Here is a 14525-nt window from a genome sequence, read left to right on the forward strand (position 1 = left end):
TTCTCTCCCCCCCTCTCTTCTCTCCCCCCTGTAATTCACGATTTTAAAAAAAATGCTGCCACTTACGGCTGTGATTTTTGGCCATCTTACTCAGAGTCCCTCTCCGCTGCGCAGGACAAGAGGATTTTTCCCACCGATGAAAAATAAAAGAGTTATTAGTGTTTAAAAAATGTTGAGATTCTCTCTCCTGAAGGCCACGCCGCTTCCGGAGGGACTATAAAAGCCGGAAGTGTTGACTCCCCCCTCTCTCCCCCCCCCTCTCTCCCCCCCCTTTCTCTCCCCCTCTCTCTCTCCCCCTCTCTCTCTCTCCCCCTCTCTTCTCTCCCCCATCCAGATGTATATGGGCCAAACGTGGGCAGGTGGGACTTGTGTAGGTGGGGGGAGGGGGAGATGAGGAACCTGCTCTGCTCCAGGGGCCACTCTACCCATCCACTCCTGCTATACCAGTGGAAGCTGAAGAGGGAGAGACAGAGATGGGCTGAATGATTCTCCCCACTAATTGAAACCATTTTGTAACTGTTGAAAATAAATCCCAAATATCTGAAATTTGTGTCTGAAATTCTCTGATCCTTTGGGGGAGTTACCCCTTAGGTTCCTATTAAATCCTTTCCCCCCCTCCAACTTAAACCCATGTCCTCTGGTCCTTGATTCCCGCAAGAGACTCTGTGCGTCTACCCGATCTATTCCTCTCATGATTTTCTACACCTCTGTAAGATCACCCCTCATCCTCCTGTGTTCCAAGGAATAGGACCCAGCCTGCTCAACCTCTCCCTGTGGCCTAGGGCCTTCCATGAGCTGGGGCCTAGTCCTGATCTTCCAGCCAACCTCATTGCACTTTTTTGAAACCTGCACTTTCTCTGTCACGGCACAACGATGTAACATTATATTTTGTTATTTGGTATTTTCCCTGTACACAACCTGTTGTACATGTGTGTGTGTGTATTGATGGTATCGTGTAACTGGAAAGCACGCAACCACAAGCTTTTCCCTGTAATTCACGATTTTTGAAAAAATGCTGCCACTTACGGCTGTGATTTTTGGCCATCTTACTCAGAGACCCCCTCCGCTGCGCAGGACAAGAGGATTTTTCCCACCGATGAAAAATAAAAGAGTTATTAGCGTTTAAAAAAGGTTGAGATTCTCTCTCCTGAAGGCCACGCCGCTTCTGGAGGGACTATAAAACCCGGAAGTGTTGAGTGCCTCAGTTCTCTACAAGATGGGGGAGCGAGAGATCGCAATTCTCAGTCTGAGTTGTGAATAACACTGAACACATGTCTACTAAACTGTGAGTGGTTTAACTGACCTGTCAGTGCCCATAATGTGGTTTGAAAATGTAGTTTGAAAATGCAAAAGTGTGTTTTGGTTTTGAAAGTGCTAAAGCTGTGTTGCCTTTGGTTTTGAAAGTGCTAAAGCAAGCTGCGTTGCCTTTGGTTTTGAAAGTGCTAAAGTAAGCTGTGTTGCCTTTGGTTTTGAAAGTGCTAAAGCAAGCTGCCGTGCCTTTGGTTTTGAAAGTGCTAAAGCAAGCTGCCGTGCCTTTGGTTTTGAAAGTGCTAAAGCAAGCTGTGTTGCCTTTAGTTTTGAAAGTGCTAAAGCAAGCTGCGTTGCCTTTGGTTTTGAAAGTGCTAAAGTAAGCTGTGTTGCCTTTGGTTTTGAAAGTGCTAAAGCAAGCTGCCTTGCCTAAGGTTTTGAAAGTGCTAAAGCAAGCTGCCTTGCCAAATTAGAGCTGCCTTGCCAAATTAGAGCTGCCTTGCCAAATTAGAGCTGCCTTGCCCAATTATAGCTGCCTTGCCCAATTAGAGCTGCCTTGCCCAATTAGAGCTGCCTTGCCTAATTAGAGCTGCCTTGCCTAATTGGAGCTGCCTTGCCTAATTAGAGATGCCTTGCCTAATTAGAGCTGCCTTGCCTAATTAGAGCTGCCTTGCCTACTATATAATTAAAAGTCTAATCTTGACCAATTCCTGTTTGCGCTTTATATTAATTTTAGAAAACGCGCTACCACATACGGCTGTGATTTATGGTCATCTTACTCAGAGTCCACCTCCGCTCATCAGGTGCCGAGGATTTTTCCCATCGATGAAAAATAAAAGAGTTATTAGTGTTTAAAAAATGTTGAGATACTCTCTCTTGTCAATCACGCCATGAAGGCAACGCCCCTTCTGATTATACACACAGGGAGTGCATATGTGTGTCTCCCTCTGCACTCGAGACACGTATGGTCCACAAAGTCGGGGTAGATCGAGGAACTGAATGTTGGCTTTGGAAGAGGAAAGCTGAGGATCCACAAACCTGTCTCGGTCTTCATCAACAGGATGGCGATGGAGAGAGTTAAAGATGTCGTCCCTGGGCGTACCGATCTCTGAACCCAACACATTGAAGCCATCATGAGGGAAGCCCATTGAGGCCTCTACTTCCTGAGAAGGTTGAGTAGATTCAGCGTGGTCATCGAATGATACAGCGTGGAAACAGGCCCTTCGGCCCATCTTGCCCACAGGTCCCATCTACACTAGTCCCACCTCCCTGCATTTGGCCCATATCCCTCCAAACCTGTCCTATCCATGTCTGAAGAAGGGTTTCAGCCCGAATCGCCGCCTATTTCCTTCGCTCCATGGATACTGCCTCACCCGCTGAGTTTCTCCAGCATTTTTGTCTACTATCCATGTACCTGTTTAGTGTGGTTCAGATTAGTTTAGTTTAGAGATACAGCACGGAAACAGGCCCTTCGGCCCACCGGCCCACCCAGTCCGTGCCGACCAGCGATCCCCGCACACTAACACTATCCTACACACACCAGGGACAATTTACACTCTTACACCAACCCAATTAACCTACAAACCCGCACGTCTTTGGAGTGTGGGAGGAAACCGGAGCACCCGGAGAAAACCCACGCAGGTCACGGGGAGAACGTGCAAACTCCGTACAGACAGCGCCCATGGTCAGGATCGAACCCGGGTCTCCGGCACCGTGAGGCAGCAGCTCTACCCGCTGCACCACCGTGACACCGCACACAGAACCCAGAGATCGTCTGAGTTCCATCGCAAACAGACGGCAGTCTGAACACAAACAGTCGCAGTGGATGGAGAGAGAGAGAGACGGCGTCTAGACGGGCAGACGGGGAGTGTAGACATCGGTCTGGGGGTCCAGACGGACTGATAGGGGAGTGTAGACATCAGACGGAGAGAGATAGAGAGAGAGACGGCTGAGGGGGAGTCTAGACGGGGAGTCTAGACACACAGACGGAGAGTGCAGACGCCAGACTGGGAATCTAGACAGACAGACGGGGAGTGAAGACGGCAGACGGAGAGAGGGAGACGACTGAGGGGGAGTCTAGACCGACAGACGGAAGTGTAGATGCACAGACGGGGTCTAGACACGAGATAGGGAGGAGAGGAGAGGGGGAGGGGAGGGGAGGAGAGGAGAGGGGAGAGGAGGGGAATGTTGTGTTACGACTGCGGTAATAACTGAAGCCAAACACTATGATAAAGGTCCAGAGATTTTATTAACGACATCGCAGAGATAACTTCACGCGAGCGAGTCTTTCTAATTCTAAGGGAAGCGGGCAGGCAGGCGGGGAGGATTACTGTAACTGCAAGTGGGCGTAACTACAAAAGTATAACTCATAACATGAGTGACTCTGATCTACACCCTCCCTCTTAAAGAATCAACAACAGCACCAACACATTAACTAAGTAATGCAAGCATAGCAAATGATAATAAACTGGAGGAAAGTCAAACATAGTCCGTCCGGCCTAGAAACACCACCAGTGTGGGGAGGAGAGGAGAGGAGAGGAGAGGGGAGGGGAGGGGAGGAGAGGAGAGGAGAGGAGAGGGGAGGAGAGGGGAGGAGAGGGGAGGAGAGGGGAGGAGAGGGGAGGAGAGGAGAGGAGAGGAGAGGGGAGGAGAGGGGAGGGGAGGGGAGGAGAGGGGAGGAGAGGAGAGGAGAGGAGAGGAGAGGAGAGGAGAGGAGAGGAGAGGAGAGGAGAGGAGAGGAGAGGAGAGGAGTCGAGTCTCCCTCACACGATGGAGGACCTGGAGTATTTTCCAATCTTGCCCACATTTGCTCCTCGATAAATCCGTGCGTATCCCTGGGGATGAAGAGCGAAAGAGAAATCAAGGGAGCGGTTCTAGACAGCGAGGCCACCGCGCCCCCCTCCCCAAATAAAAACCTGACACCCCCCCTATAACCCCTGACACCCGCACTAATCAACAATCTATCTATCTCTGCCTAAATAATATCCACTGACTTGTGGCCTCCACAGCCGTCTGTGGCAACGAATCCCACAGATTCACCGCCCTCTGACTAAAGAAATTCCTCCTCATCTCCTTCCTGAAGTAACGTCCTTTAATTCTGAGGCTGTGCCCTCTAGTCCTAGACTCTAGACTCTCCACATCCTCTCTACATCCACTCTATCCGGGCCTTTCACTATTCTGTACGTTTCAATGAGCCCCCCACTCATCCTTCTAAACTCCAGCGAGTCCGGGCCCAGCGCCGACAAACGCTCATCGTACGTTAACCCGCTCGTTCCCGGGATCGTTCTGGTAAACCGCCGCTGGACCGGCACATCCCCCCTCAAATACGGTGCCCAAAACTGCTTACAATATTCCAAATGCGGCCTAGACCAGCACCTTATAGAGCCTCAGCGTTACAACCCTGTGTTTGTGTGTACAAGCCCCTCTTGAAATAACGTTCCTAAGTGCTAGGAGCAGAATTAGGCCATTCGGCCCATCGAGTCTACTCCGCCATTCAATCGTGGCTGATCTTTCTCTCCCTCCCGACATTGAGTTTGCTTTCTCTTGACCCGAAACGTCGCCCATTCCTTCCCTCCAGAGATGCTGCCCGTCCCGCTGAGTAGCTGCGGCATTTTGTGTGATCTACTCACCTGTTCACCCCAGGTGTTTCCCCAGCTGTTTTTCACGATCCAGTACGGATTATTTCTCTCTGGCAAAAAGAAAAACACGGAACGTGAGGGAGATCCTGGATCGGGATCACGGAGTATTGAATATACGGACGGGAGGGGTGTGCGTGGGGGGGCGGAGAGAGGGGCGACAGCTTGACTCCAGGGTCCGGAGGGGGATTGCTGCCTCACAGCGCCAGAGACCCGGGTTCGATCCCGACGACGGGTGCTGTCTGTACGGAGTCTATCTAAGTTCACAAGTGATAGGAGCAGAATTAGGCCATTCGGCCCATCACGTCTATGCTGCCGTTCAATCATGGCTGATCTGTCCCCTCCCCCCTAACCTCATTCTCCTGCATTGTAGACAATACACAATAGGTGCAGGAGTAGAGGCCATTCGGCCCTTCGAGCCAGCCCCGCCATTCAATGGCTGATCAACCCCAATCAGTACCCCGTTCCTGCCTTCTCCCCCGACTCCGCTATCTTTAAGAGCCCTATCTAGCTCTCTCTTGAAAGTATCCAGAGAACCAGCCTCTGAGGCAGAGAATTCCACAGACTCACAACTCTCTGTGTGAAAAAGTGCCTTCTCCCCCTAACCCCTGACACCCGTACTAATCAAGAATCTATCTATCTCTGCCTTTAATAATATCCACTGACTTGTGGCCTCCACAGCCGTCTGTGGCAAAGAATTCCACAGATTCACCACCCTCTGACTGAAGAAATTCCCCCTTGTCTGTTCCTGAAGGAACGTCCTTGAATTCTGAGGCTGTGCCCTCTGGTCCTAGACTCCCACTAGTGGAATCATCCTCTCCACATCCACTCTATCCAGGTCTTTCACTATTCTGTACTGTAAGTAAGATAGAAACATAGAAAACAGGTACAGGACTAGAGGCCATTCGGCCCTTCGAGCCTGCACCGCCATTCAATATGATCATGGCTGATCATCCACAATCAGGACCCCGTTCCTGCCTTTCTCCCCATATCCCTTGATTCCGTTAGCTCCAAGAGCTAAATCTAACTCTCTCTTGAAAACATCCAGTGAATTGGCCTCCACTGCCTTCTGTGGCAGAGAATTCCACAGATTCACAACTCTCTGGGTGAAAAGGTTTTTCCTCATCTCAGTCCTAAATGGCCGACCCCTTAGTCTTAAACTGTGTGTGACCCCTGGTTCTGGACTCCCCCAACATTGGGAACATGTTTCCTGCATCTAGCCTGTCCAATCCCTTAAGAATTGTATATGTTTCTATAAGACCCCATCTCATTCTAAATTCCAGCGAATACAAGCCCAGTTGATCCATTTTCTCAGCATCTGTCAGTCCCGCCATCCCGGGAATTAACCTGGTGAACCTACGCTGGGCTCCCTCAATAGCAAGAATGTCCCTTCGTCAAATTAGGGGACCAAAACTGCACACAATACTCCAGGTGTGGTCTCACCCGGGCCCTGTACAACTGCAGTAGGCCCTCCTTGCTCCTAAACTCAAATCCTCTCGTTATGAAGGCTTTCTTCACTGCCTGCTGTACCTGCATGCTTACTTTCAGTGGCTGATGTACAAGGACAGCCAAGGGCCCTTACGGAAGGGTAAAGTGTGAAAAGGAGGGATCAAAGGGGATGAAGCTGAAGGGATGTTGCCTGGGTTGGTGCTAGCACAAGGACGGTGGGCCGAATGGCCGGGTTATGGGCTCGGGGTGGCTCCTGGTTGCCCCACCACCCCCGTGGGGAGGGGGGGGGGTGGGGTGAGGTGCTGGGAGGGAGGGAGTGGGGGGGGGGGTTTGGGGGGAGCGCGATGATTCTTACCTTTTCCGTAGCCAACTATTAACATGGCATGATGTTTTCCTTCCGTTTTCGTTAAGGTATATCCTGGTTGAGGTATTTCCCGGATAATGCCTCCCGTGTAACCCTGTTGATGGAAGGAAAGATATCGTCAAGGTTCAGAAAAGGTTTACTACGAGGATGTAGCCAGGCCTACTGGGGCCTGAGCTACAGGGAGAGGTTGAGTAGGCCGAGACTCTATTCCATGGAGCGCAGGAGGATGAGAGCGATCTTATAGAGGTGTACAAAAATCATGAGAGGAATAGATCGGGCAGAGTCTCTTGCCCAGAGTCGGGGAGTCGAGGACCAGAGGACACAGGTTTAAGGTGAAGGGGGAAAGATTTAATAGGAATCTGAGGGAATTGAAGAATGTAGGTGAACAGAGGGATCTGGGAATAACTGTGCACAGTTCCCTGAAAGTGGAATCTCATGTAGATAGGGTGGTAAAGAAAGCTTTTGGTGTGCTGGCCTTTATAAATCAGAGCATTGAGTATAGAAGTTGGGATGTAATGTTAAAATTGTACAAGGCATTGGTGAGGCCAATTCTGGAGTATGGGGTACAATTTTGGTCGCCTAATTATAGGAAGGATGTCAACAAAATAGAGAGAGTACAGAGGAGATTTACTAGAATGTTGCCTGGGTTTCAGCAACTAAGTTACAGAGAAAGGTTGAACAAGTTAGGGCTTTATTCTTTGGAGCGCAGAAGGTTAAGGGGGGACTTGATAGAGGTTTTTAAAATGATGAGAGGGATAGACAGAGTTGACGTGGAAAAGCTTTTCCCACTGAGAGTAGGGAAGATTCAAACAAGGGGACATGACTTGAGAATTAAGGGACTGAAGTTTAGGGGTAACATGAGGGGGAACTTCTTTACTCAGAGAGTGGTAGCTGTGTGGAATGAGCTTCCAGTGAAGGTGGTGGAGGCAGGTTCGTTTTTATCATTTAAAAATAAATTGGATAGTTATATGGATGGGAAAGGAATGGAGGGTTATGGTCTGAGCGCAGGTATATGGGACTAGGGGAGATTATGTGTTCGGCACGGACTAGAAGGGTCGAGATGGCCTGTTTCCGTGCTGTAATTGTTATATGGTTATATGGTTATATGGTGAGGGGTAACTTTTTCACAGTGGGTGTATGGAACGAGCTGCCAGAGGAGGTAGTCGAGGCTGGGACTATCCCAACGTTTAAGAAACAGTTGGACAGGGACATGGGTTGGAGGGATATGGACCAAGGTGGGACTAGTGTAGCTGGGACATTGTTGGCCGGTGTGGGCAAGATGGGCCGAAGGGCCTGTTTCCACACTGTATCACTCTGTGACTCTGTGAACAAGACAGAAGGGAGAAGGCAGGACAGTACAGGGTTTTCTTCTGAAGCAAAAATAATTGAATCAGTTATTAAATATAATATTCACAGTACACAATAAAACAAAACAACGTTCTCCCCGTGACCTGCGCGGGTTTTCTCCGAGATCTTCGGTTTCCTCCCACACTCCAAAGACGTGCGGGTTTGTAGGTTATTTGGCCTGGTGTGTTTGTAAATTGTCCCCCAGTGTGTGTGTGTGTGTGGGATAGAATCAGTGTGCGGGGATCGCTGGTTGGCACGGACCCGGTGGGCCGAAGGGCCTGTTTCCGCGCTGTATCTCTAAACTAAACGAAACAAAAGTCTGCTCCGCCATTCTATCATGGCTGATCTATCTCTCCCTCCTAACCCCATTCTCCTGCCGTCTCCCCGTAACCCCTGACACCCGCACTAATCAAGAACCTATCCATCTCTGCCTTAAATATATCCACTGACTTGTGGCCTCCACCGCCGTCTGTGGCAAAGAATTCCACAGATTCACCGCCCTTTGACTGAAGAAATTCCTCCTCATCTCCTTCATAGACACATAGAAACATAGAAAATAGGTGCAGGAGGAGGCCATTCGGCCCTTCAAGCCAGCACCGCCATTCAATGTGATCATGGCTGATCGTCCCCTATCAATAACCCGTGCCTGCCTGCCTTCTCCCCATATCCCTTGACTCCACTAGCCCCTAGAGCTCTATCTAACTCTCTCTTAAATCCATCCAGTGACTTGGCCTCCACTGCCCTCTGTGGCAGGGAATTCCACAAATTCACAACTCTCTGGGTGAAAAAGTTTTTTCTCACCTCAGTCTTAAATGACTTCCCCTTTATTCTAAGACTGTGCGTGGCCCCTGGTTCTGGACTCGCCCAACATTGGGAACATTTTTCCTGCATCTAGCTTGACCAGTCCTTTTATAATTTTATATGTTTCTATAAGAACCACCCCCTCATCCTTCAAAACTCCAGTGAATACAAGCCTAGTCTTTTCAATCTTTCCTCATATTTGCAGAGAAAGGTTGAACAAATTAGGTCTTTATTCTTTGGAGCGCAGAAGGTTAAGGGGGGACTTGATAGAGGTCTTTAAAATGATGAGAGGGATAGACAGAGTTGACGTGGATAAGCTTTTCCCACTGAGAGTAGGGAAGATTCAAACAAGGGGACATGACTTGAGAATTAAGGGACAGACGTTTAGGGGTAACATGAGGGGGAACTTCTTTACTCAGAGAGTGGTAGCTGTGTGGAATGAGCTTCCAGTGGAAGTGGTGGAGGCAGGTTCGATTTTATCATTTAAAAATAAATTGGATAGGTATATGGACGGGAAAGGAATGGAGGGTTATGGTCTGAGTACAGGTAGATGGGACTAGGGGAGAATGAGTGTTCGGCACGGACTAGAAGGGCCGAGATGGCCTGTTTCCGTGCTGTAATTGTTATATGGTTTATATGACAGTCCCGCCATCTGCACTGCCTCAATCGCAAGGATGTCCTTCCTCAAATGAGGAGACCAAAACTGTACACAATACATAGAAACATAGAAAATAGGTGCAGGAGTAGGCCATGCGGCCCTTCGAGCCTGCACCATTCGCCATTCAATATGATCATGGCTGATCATCCAACTCAGTATCCTGTACCTGCCTTCTCTCCATACCCCCTGATCCCTTTAGCCACAAGGGCCACATCTAACTCCCTCTTAAATATAGCCAATGAACTGTGGCCTCAACTACCTTCTGCGGCAGAGAATTCCACAGATTCACCACTCTCTCTGTGTGAAAAAAGTTTTCCTCATCTCGGTCCTAAAAGATTTCCCCCTCTATCCTTAAACTGTGGCCACTTGTTCCCCAACATCGGGAACGTTCCCCAACATCGGGAACAATCTTCCTGCATCTAGCCTGTCCAACCCCTTAAGAATTTTGTAAGTTTCTATAAGAATGTGGTCCAGGTGTGGTCTCACCAGAGGCCTATACAACTGCTGAAGAACCTCCTTACTCCTATACTGAAATCCTCTTGTTATGAAGGAATGTCCTTTAATTCTGAGGCTGTGCCCTCTGGCCCTGGACTCTCTCACTAGTGGAAACATCCTCTCCACATCCACTCCATCCAGGCCTCATTCTTCTAAACTCCAGCGAGTACAGGCCCAGTGTCGACAAACGCTCATCGTACGTTAACCCATTTGTCCCGGCGATCTGTGTGGGCGGTGAGTGGGGGGGGGGGGAGGGGGGGGGGGGATATGGGGGTCTCCGTTAGCTTACGACCAGTATTTTCTTTTCCACCACTACTGTAACAGGTCCTTCCACTGCAACGAAGCGCTGTATCTCTGTGAAGGAAAGCACAATCAAGGAGGGGATGGGGCAAGCATGGAGCGGCTGGGCCGAAGGGCCTCATCGGAGCGTGGCCGCAGGTTCTACGTTGGCCGGGGAAGGTGGAGGGGAATGCCCCCTCCAGGGATCACATGGATAGGACAGGTTTGGAGGGATATGGACCAAACGCAGGCAGGTGGGACTAGTGTAGCTGGGACATGTTGGCCGGGGCTGGCAAGATGGGCCGATGGGCCTGTTTCCACACTGTATCCCTCTGTGCCTCTATAATCAGAGGGAATACTAGCATGGCTACCGGGAATTCCGAAACCGGGAATTTTAGGACGGAGATGAGGAGGAATTTCTTTAGTCAGAGGGTGGTGAATCTGTGGAATTCTTTGCCACAGACGGCTGTGGAGGCCACCAAGTCAGTGGATAGTTTTAAGGCAGAGATGGATAGATTCTTGATTAGTGCGGGTGTCAGGGGTTACGGGGAGAAGGCAGGAGAATGGGGTTAGGAGGGTGAGATAGATCAGCCATGATTGAATGGCGGATTAGACTTGATGGGCCGAATGGCCTAATTCTACTCCTATGACCTTCTAACCTTACGAATAAATAGGTGGGTGCAGGAAGGAACTGCAGATGCTGGTTTAGAACGAAGATAGACCCAAAGTGCTGGAGTAACTCAGCGGGACAGGCAGCATCTCCGGAGAGAAGGAATGGGCGACGTTTCGGGTCGAGACCCTTTCTTCTGATGTGGGAGCGCAGGAGGATGAGGGGGGCGGTCTTATAGAGGTGTACAAAGTCATGAGAGGAATAGATCGGGTAGTCTCTTGCCCAGAGTAGGGGAATCGAGGACCAGAGGACACGGGTTTAAAGTGAAGTGGGGGGGAGAGGGGAGAGAGAGGAGTGTAAACCATGGTGTTCCACTACTCACCAGTTTCGTTCAGCAGAGCAATGCATTTTTTAATCTTGTACACGGGCTTGTTCTTATTTATTCTGCAGACTTCTCTCCTGTGGGTGTAGCGGGGGTATTCATTTTGCCTCTCGAGACCTGCACACACACACACAGTCATCACCCCCCCTGCCTATGTTACAGTCCATGCACCCCACCCTATCCCCTCCCCTCCCCTCCCCCTTCCCCTCTCCCCTCTCCCCCTCTCCCCTCCTTCTCTCCCCCTCCCTCTCTCTCTCTTTCACTCCGTCTCTCAGGGAACTCAACAGACAACAGACAATAGGTGCAGGACTAGGCCATTCGGCCCTTCGAGGCAGCACCGCCATTCAATGTGATCATCCCCAATCAGTACCCCGTTCCTGCCTTCTCTCCCCACATCCCGCTATCTTTAAGAGCCCTATCTAGCTCTCTCTTGAAAGCATCCAGAGAACCGGCCTCCACCGCCCTCTGAGGCAGAGAATTCCACAGACTCACAACTCTCTGTGTGAAAAAAGTGTTTCATCGTGTCCGTTCTAAATGGCCGACCCCTTATTCTTAAACTGTGTGTGTGGCCCCTGGTTCTGGACTCCCCCCAACATCGGGAACATGTTTCCCGCCTCTAGCGTGTCCAAACCCTTAATCTATATTACTGAATCTCTGATCTTGACCGGTTTTGGCCGACTGTGCTGCGATTTCCGAGAGAACGCCGCCACCTACGGCCGTCATTTTTGGCCACCTCGCTCAGAGCCCCCCTCCGCCGTATGAGTGCGGAGGGTTTTTTCAGTCGATGAAAAATGAGAGAGATATTAATGTTTTTACAAAATTCTCCATTCTCTCTGCTGCCCCCGCTGGCGGCAGGGGGATGGACTATAAAACCAGGAAGTGTCGTGCCTCTCAGTCTCTGCCAGACCAGGAAGCGAGAGGGTCACGGCTCTCTGAGCTGCGAATAACACTGAACGCACGTCTACTCCACGGTGAGTCCCCTCGATGAGGCTGTAAAGTGGCTGCAGCCCTTTTAAAAAAGTTTGTGTTCACAAAATGAAATTTGGTTGTCGGGTGTCTGCAGCCCAATTGTTTGCAAATCATTGCAACTGTCGGTTGCCTGACCAAGCATCCATACGTCCCACAATGTCTATACTAGCCCTCTGGAAAACAGTACCTTCAGCCCGCAACACCCATACTAGCGCAACAGACAGCCCCCCCCCCCACTGGCAAGCATTATTGTAATTGGTGGAGAGGTGGAATATTGCGTTGGTGACCAGTCCTCCCATGTGATGCTGGGACCCAACGGGTCCCACTTAGTCTAGTAATCTTATATGTTTCAATGAGATATCCTCTCATCCTTCTAAACTCCAGAGTGTACAAGCCCAGCCGCTCCATTCTCTCAGCGTATGACAGTCCCGCCATCCCGGGAGTCAACCTCAATCATCAATATCTCCCAGAAGGCAGACACAAACGCTGGAGAAACTCAGCGGGTGAGGCAGCATCGATGGAGCGAAGGAAATAGGCGACGTTTCGGGTAGAGACCCTTCTTCAGACCCATCTCCAGGGTGAGGGGGCGGGAGGGAAACACTCACCATAATGCAATGCATATCCAAAAGCCACGTTAATGTCTCCACCGTTACAGTTGTTTCTCGGCTTCCCGCAGTCCAGCAGCTCTGGTGGAAACAAGACAACATCGCGCTCTAAGAATAAGGAGGTTTGGAGCAAGGAGGTCCTTCTGCAGTTGTACGGGGCCCCGGTGTGACCACACCTGGAGTATTGTGTGCAGTTTTGGTCTCCTAATTTGAGGAAGGGACATTCTTGCTATTGAGGGAGTGCAGCGTAGGTTTACCAGGTTAATTCCCGGGATGGCGGGACCGACATATGATGAGAGAATGGAGCGGCTGGGCTTGTATTCGCTGGAATTTAGGACGAGAGGGGATCTTATAGAAGCATATAAAATTCTTAAGGGCCAGATGCAGGAAAATTGATCCCCGATGTTGGGGTCACACACAGTTTAAGAATAAGGGGTCGGCCATTTAGGACTGAGATGAGGAAAAACTTTTTCACCCAGAGAGTTGTGAATCTGTGGAATTCTCCGCCACAGAAGGCAGTGGAGGCCGATTCACTGGACGTTTTCAAGAGAGAGTTAGATTTAGCTCTTGGGGCTAACGGAATCAAGGGATATGGGGAGAAAGCAGGAATCAGGGTACTGATTGTGGATGATCAGCCATGATCGTATTGAATGGCGGTGCTGGCTCGAAGGGCCGAACGGCCTACTCCTGCACCTATTTGCTAGTTGGGCAGGAGATGAGATGGGATCCCTTAACCTATCCACTCAAGACAAGAGGCAAAACGCTGGAGTAACTCAACGGGTCAGGCAGCATCTCTGGAAGACACAGAGTGTGAGAGCCATACGTCGTGGAAACAGGCCCTTCGGCCCAACTCATGACCTTGTGAAGATAGACTCAAAATGCTGGGGTAACAGGCAGTGTCTCTGGGGAGAAGGAATGGGTGACGTTTCGGATCGAGACCCTTCTTCAGACTGATGTCAGGGGAGTTGGCAGGACAGAGATAATACGGTCGTATTGACCTTATGACAAGATAGAAAAGGTGCGGAGAGAATTTACAAGATTCTCTATTCAAACGTACAGAGAATAGTGAAAGGCCTGGATAGAGTGGATGTGGAGAGGATGTTTCCACTAGTGGGAGAGTCCAGGACTAGAGGGCACAGCCTCAGAATTAAAGGACGTTCTTTTAGGAAGGAGATGAGGAGAAATTTATTTTGTTCATTTTCTGGACAGGCTTATAGAGAGAGATACAGGCCCTTCGGCCCAACTCGCCCACACCAGCCAACACGTCCCAGCTACACTAGTCCCACCCTCCCCACGTTTGGCCCATATCCCTCCAAACCAGTCCTATCCATGTACCTGTCCAACTGTTTCTTAAACATTGGGATAGTCCCAGCCTCAACTACCTCCTCTGGCAGCTCGTTCCATACACCCACCACCCTCTGTGTGGAAAAGTCACCCCTCAGATTCCTATTAAATCTTTTCTACTTCACTTTAAACCCGTGTCCTCTGGTCCTCGATTCCCCTACTAGGCAATAGACAATAGGTGCAGAAGTAGGCCATTCGGCCCTTCGAGCCAGCACCGCCATTCAGTGATCATGGCCGATCATCCCCAATCAGTACCCCTGTTCCTGCCTTCTCCCCATATCCCCTGATTCCGCTATCTTTAAGAGCCCTATCTAGCTCTCTCTTGAAAGTGCCCAGAGG

At 50.1% G+C, this 14525-nt stretch overlaps 1 long non-coding RNA gene across 1 annotated transcript; it reads right to left on the bottom strand.

Annotated features, from left to right (window-relative positions):
- Positions 1-3926: 3926 nt before the first annotated feature.
- On the bottom strand, positions 3927-6748 carry LOC116968614. The gene is made up of 3 exons (XR_004410486.1): positions 6688-6748; positions 4878-4936; positions 3927-4082 (listed from the first exon to the last, which is right to left on the bottom strand). It is a non-coding gene; the product is annotated as an uncharacterized LOC116968614 (long non-coding RNA).
- Positions 6749-14525: the final 7777 nt, after the last annotated feature.

The sequence above is a fragment of the Amblyraja radiata genome, chromosome 45, assembly GCF_010909765.2.
Source record: "Amblyraja radiata isolate CabotCenter1 chromosome 45, sAmbRad1.1.pri, whole genome shotgun sequence".
Taxonomy (NCBI): domain Eukaryota; kingdom Metazoa; phylum Chordata; class Chondrichthyes; order Rajiformes; family Rajidae; genus Amblyraja; species Amblyraja radiata.